Source organism: Lactuca virosa, chromosome 8 (assembly GCF_052849685.1).
Source record: "Lactuca virosa cultivar CGN04683 chromosome 8, Lactuca_virosa_CGN04683_v6, whole genome shotgun sequence".
Taxonomy (NCBI): domain Eukaryota; kingdom Viridiplantae; phylum Streptophyta; class Magnoliopsida; order Asterales; family Asteraceae; genus Lactuca; species Lactuca virosa.
Window position 1 is genome coordinate 250,371,005 of NC_136433.1, and position 6,580 is coordinate 250,377,584.

Here is a 6,580-nt window from a genome sequence, read left to right on the forward strand (position 1 = left end):
TTACAACTCCCCATTCGCCCAAGTTTTGCCATGTCCCACACCTACCAGATATTAATAAGATTATAATATAAACTGGATTTCTAATTTTGTATTAGAATATTAAGAAATAAAATTAAGGAAAAAGACCTTGAGTGATGAATCTGAGAATCCTCAAGCTACTAATGATCCATCGTGGGATATTTACGAACAATTTAATCTGAAACAGACGGAAAAAAAAATTATATAATATAAATAGATGAAAAAGAAAAACAAGACACAAAATATTTAAAGTAAAAGGGGAAATACAAATACCCGTTATGTGTATTGATGAATGTGTAGAAACTAACTGAAGGAAGTGTGGAACTGTTTAATTGTACACGGTTTCTAAGGTCTTCAAAAATAGAACGTTCAAGTAACCCTTCAAGATGTGATACCTGCATCACTTAAAGACAAATAATCAAGTTTAAGGACATAAATTTTACATATTTAAATACAACTCTCAACAAATACAATGCACAAGTAAGGCAATAGTCCACCTTCTCTGTACAAATGGACACATAGGGAAGAACAAGAATTTCCATACAATGCCTGCATCATTTAGACCCATTTTTTAAACAATTTCATTATTATATATGACAATTTCTAAAAACACAACCATGTCTGCTTCAGATAGCTCTGGTGACTCATCCACAGACAGGCTACCCATAGCCTGAAAAAATAGAAAGGGCAAATTGGTCATTTTGGGATAAATTTTATTTCCAATGGGTCAAATGGGTAGAGAATGTACCTACATTTGACATCAAACCTTCAATGATACCAAACTCCTCATGAACCACCTATATATAAAAATAAAAAGAGAACCATTATATAAAAAACATTAAGAGCTGTTTCTTTTTTAATTAAGCATTTAACCATTTAGCTATTTTATCCATACATACAGGAAAAGATAAGTACCTTGGCTAAAGGGGCTAAGCAGTTAGTAGTACAGGTGGCATTGGATACAATATCCATGTTTGGTTTGTATGTGGTCTCATTTACCCCTACAATAAACATGGGTACCTCAGCTGATGGAGCTGAGATCACCACCTTCTTAGCACCACCCAGCACATCAAGTCATTCGCACCAACAAAATCAGCCCAGGCGTATAAACGTCTTTTACAAGTGAACCAAAATTTGTTGGTTTACATTTACCTTCTTATGGCTGGATCTCTGAATATAGTCAGCTCCAAAATCACCCCATGGAATTGTGGCTGGATCTCTGAACAAAACGTGAGTTTTATTTCTTAGGATAAAAAAAAAGTAAACTCACAAGTAACAAAAGGGATAAACATATACCTTTGGCTGGTTACTTTTATTTGCTTCCCATTGATTTCTAAAGTGGACTCATCAATAACCTTGATGGTTCCTTTGAATAAGCCATGAGTAGAATCATACTGCAACAAGTAAGCCTAAAAAGGTCAATCATAAATCATGAATCATCTCACAGTTATCTTTCAAATAAATTGATGTAATTTTTACAAAATCATCATATGCTTAAACCCTTACATGTACTTGGAATCAATAAAAGGGTCGTTGACTGCAACAACCTCAATATCCTCTCTAAATGTTGCTATTCTCGAAACTAACCTTCCAATTCGTACAAAACTTGGAAGGTTGATGTTCTTTAAATTCTACCCATACGCAGAAACATTAAGACCATTATTTTCATTATTTTATCTGATGAAGTATATGTTCAAAAGTAAATCTGGAAACATATAGTGAAAAACCTACGAATTTTGAGAAAGCATACCATTGATTCCAACCTTGGTCTTCCCTCCGGTACTGGTTCTATGGGAAATCAAAGCAGGGAGAAGTTGTTACAGGAAAATTTTAAAAAGTAGCTTCAGTATAACATCGAACAGATAAAAGGCATGCTATGAACGCTTATACAACTTCTTACTTCAAACAGCAGGAGGTGCCTGAGTGGCAGTGGCTTTGATTGGTTGGAAACCACATGATACGACATGCATGTGGTTTCCTGCGTGATTAATGTGGAAAGGGATTAATTTCATATAAAAAGAAAGGGAAATAGATGGTGAAAAAACTTAAAAACGAAAACAAAACTCAACTGTGAAGGCGATGACCATGACCTTCGTCGTCACCACCAATACCTGAAACCCTAAACCTCTTACCGTTACTAACTACATTACCAGAAGTAGACGAATCATATTCGGAACTATCGAGATCAATCACCAATACTCGTAACCCTAGACCTCTTGCTTAACTCTAATTTTGTCCATGGAGGTGGATTTAACTAGGATTCGAGTTTCATAAATTAACAGAAGAAGAAAAGTAAACATACACCGCCGATTGTGCTTGGACAGATGATCATTCGGTAGGAGCACGGTCGATGGGGAAGGACCAATGGTCAACGGCAAAGGTGAGGAATGAGATGTTTGATGAGACCGATAAGAAGGAGGTCAGGAGTAGTGGAGAAGCGGATCGGAGAGGAGAGAGTCGATTGCGAAGATGAAAGATAGAAAGAAGGTAGAAAACAACGGCGGGCTTTAAAAATTTTGGGGATTTTGTTTCCCCCCTTGTCTGCTAAGTGCGCTTCATTAAAATTATAAAGCGACGAGTATAGAGGATGCACGTTTAAGAAAAAGCGCCCTCTCGTGTTTTTAATTTTTTTTAAGAGACACTAATTTAAGGGCACGCAATAATGCGTGACGTAAATCCTTAAAATTTTTGAAGAGATGATACTATTTTAAGGTCACTCTCTTTTGCGTAACATAAATCAGTGCGTGTCGTCTTTTGCGCGTCATTAAAGGCATATATTCTAGTAGTGATTTCCCATGTGAGTTATTACAACCATGCTAAAACCGAAGTTGGCCTGCTGCGACGTTCTTCAGACATCAAAATGTTAGACATTTTGTCACCCCAGCCCTGCCGGTCTAACTGTAGCTAGCAGCTTAGGTACGAGATTTTCAATCCCGTATAGATCTACACACAAGTATCACACTCTCTTACTGTGATTCTGGTTATAATTCGGGACTTTAGTGTGTATTCTGGTAGGTACGGTGAAGACTTTGTCTCACATAATTGTTTCAACAAGTTTATGTTTTGGTCTAATGAAAATCCTTGTATGTGTAAATATCACTTTTCCATAGTATTAATATAGTGTACAAATTATATATTTTTATATAATTGTTCGTCTTGTCCCAAAATGTTATAATAGCGTTAATGACTCATAAACTACAGCTATTATAGTTTATTATAAATATTTTGTTGTACCTATATATACGCATATATATAAGTTAACATGTTTAGATGTTCATAAATAACATATATTATACATCTAACACAAGTATATGAACTTTTAGTATGACAAAGTCAGTTTTCTAGTTTTTGACTTTTTACGTCATCAAACGATAACTATTGAATTATAAACTGTGAAATTTATTTTTACATTTTTGTGAAGTTTAATTCAAGCAAACCTTATATGTTTAAAACAACATATTTTAGGTCAAATCACACAAAAATGACACCATAACCTGGTTATGACCATTTTTTTTAGAAAACCCTAATTTTTACATAAAATAATAGATTTTCAGGTTTTCTTTTTGTAAAACCAAATCTTTGGCATTTATAACTAGTTTCATAACATATGTCCAAAATAAATTATTTTGATTTATATCCCACAAAAATGTTATAATAACTTGGTCATAACCATTTTTGCTAGAAAAGTCATATTTTGTTCATAAAAACCTTAGTTTTTATAGTTTTGTTTTTATAACTTTTTCTTAAGAACATATAGCATGTTTATACTCATTTTTCATAGATTTGTATTTTAAACAACATACCACAAATAAATGTTCATAATACTAGGTAATAACATTATTTCATGTAGATAACATTTTTACACAACATGAAAGTAAGCATGTATAACAACTTGTACAATTTTAGAAGTTTACTTGTATTCTCCCCCTAAACTTGGATAAAGATGAAAATGAGGGGTATGAATTCACCTTGAGTGTGTTTCTTGGTGGATAAAGAGGTGAAGATGAGAGATTTCAAGCTAATAACACTTGAAGATTGAAAGATCCTATGGATATTAACACATATTAATGTGTGTAATTATAACAAAGCTAGTATATATATGTATAGAATCACTATATTAGTAAGGAAAAACTTACCAGGAGATCAAGAACCAACTTATGGAAATTAATCTTGAGAGGGAGGACTTGTTCTTGAGGAAGGAGATGAACAAAATGAAGAGGATGGGATGAGGGGGGGGGTGGTCGGCCGAAATAAGAAGGAGAGGGAGGGAGAGTGAGAGGGTGGGTGGGTATTGGCGGGGGGGGGGGGGAGTAGGGAATGGTTTCTTGAATTTTATATTCAAGAATGGCTCTTTCAGTTAAATAATAATATTTTAAAAAAGATGTAATGATCATATAAGACAAAAGTGGTTTATTTAGTTTATTTTTATAAAAAGAATGGGTAATTTTTATAAGAGTTGGTGATTTTTATAAAAAAAATATGGTAAAAATGATTTAATTATTTAATTTGAATCATCCAAATTCAAATTATTATAAAAATCATTATCATCAAAAATAATTACACATTACACGAAAGTTAGGATGATTCATAATTCTTTTCGTTAAAGTTTGAGTGTTTTAGTCGGGTATAGAATCCGTCACATTTGGTGACGAATTCACCAAAAATTTGAATACGTAACATTTTTTATGAATTTGTCATGTAGTATAAGGTGTCACACCCAAAAAACCTGAACGGCGGAAACGTTCCGGGGCGGAGGACGTCATGTACAGTATCACAACAATGCATAATAGTAAACAAGAAACAACATCATCCATTGCATTAATAATATAATTTTAATACAAGTGTGTTCTGTGTATAGTTTATAAGACACCAAAAATGAATAATCAAAATAAAGACGAGTCTTGAAAGCTCCGTCTTCTCAAAACCTGGCATCGGTACCTGTCTACTGGTGACCTGAGAATACAAGTTATTTTGAAGGAGTAGATCAGCATTAAAGCTGGTGAGTTCATAAGTATTTTAGTGTCATTGCTTGTATGAAAGTGTTTGTAAATGTTTGATGTAATTGTTTGAAAGTGTTTGTAGTAAATGTTTGTATCTCCTAGAACATCCTGTATTTTCTACTAAAAAGTAGCCTTCTACAAAGGCCCAACCGTTCTGTGTGCTGTGTTGTTTGTAAAGGTTTGTATCTTTCCCAAGTATGACTATCATTACCAAAATATAGTTTACATTACCGTTTATGTGAGAAGATCACAATGTGAATGCAATGGGAAAATAACAATGTACAGTAGTATTGTATGTAAGTAACTACCAATGTACTAACTGATAGGTTTTGAGCATTCTAACACTCCTATGGTGTACATGCAACCCTATAAACCTTGGATCTATGTTTTCTCTATTATACATGCAAATATTAAATATTCCAAGATTTCATCCTAACCAGCATATTATGAAGCACCAATACTACAAAGTTCTAGTTAGATGACATACCTTTTGATGTAGCTTGATGTCTTCAAGCTTTAAGAGCTTAGCCCCAATAGTGTGGAAGCCTCAAGTGGAATCACAAATCACCAAAACACCTTGGAAGAACTTGAGAGAATATGTATGCACACTAAAATCGGCCCACTCTTATGTCCTCACACACTAGTGCCATTTCTTGTGCCAAAGGCCTCTTTATATAGTATGGAGGATTAGGGTTACATCCATGTAAACCCCAATATCCATGACCTTTTATTTCATAGGATCCATGGGTTAAAACTCCATGGACTATCCATGATAGCTTAGCCCAACCTAAATGAACTTGGCCCATTCCATATATATATATATATATATATATATATATATATATATATATATATATATATATAAGAGTCCATATTTAATTACTTCCTTTTGATCACTTAATTAATTCTGAATTAATTATTGATCAATACTAATTAAATAATATGATTCCATATTAATATATTAGAACTTATAATATATTAATATAAATCATAAATATACTATTCTCAAAAGACTATCCATATAAATTGTGCCGGTGAAGTGCAACCCAAATGGACCATGCCGGGTCGCGTCAAATACATACCAAATATAGTTATGGACTTAGACATTAATCCAACAGTCTCCCACTTGGATAAGTCTAAAACTATTGTTCAGTATGACTTCAAAACCTAACTGGCAATCGTAGCTCTTAAAGCCGCTGTCGAACTCTGACATTGTCAACGAACTCTGACCTTTGTCAATGACTTGTCCATTAAATAAGGGATCATATATTCCTCCATTCTAGATATCATATGGACTGAGACATGGATTATAATCATTCTCTCAGTCCATTTGTTGTTTCCGGATTTCTGATTTATGATGACTGACTGATTGAACAAATCAAATCAGTCCTGGCTTGGCCAAGCACTCACATGTGTCATCGCTAAATCATCGAGGGGCCCACAGATATCGCTTTTATCCCGAAGGTAAAAGGAATGGATAAACTTCGACTCATATGGATTGTTCTACTACTTGTTGAATCATACACAAAGGCACGTTTTATAACATCGATTTACCGAATGCG

The 6,580-nt window shown here is 33.8% G+C and overlaps 1 pseudogene; it reads right to left on the reverse strand.

Moving 5' to 3' along the window:
* LOC145131415 (glyceraldehyde-3-phosphate dehydrogenase GAPCP2, chloroplastic-like) lies at positions 1-2,186 on the reverse strand (annotated as a pseudogene).
* Positions 2,187-6,580: the final 4,394 nt, after the last annotated feature.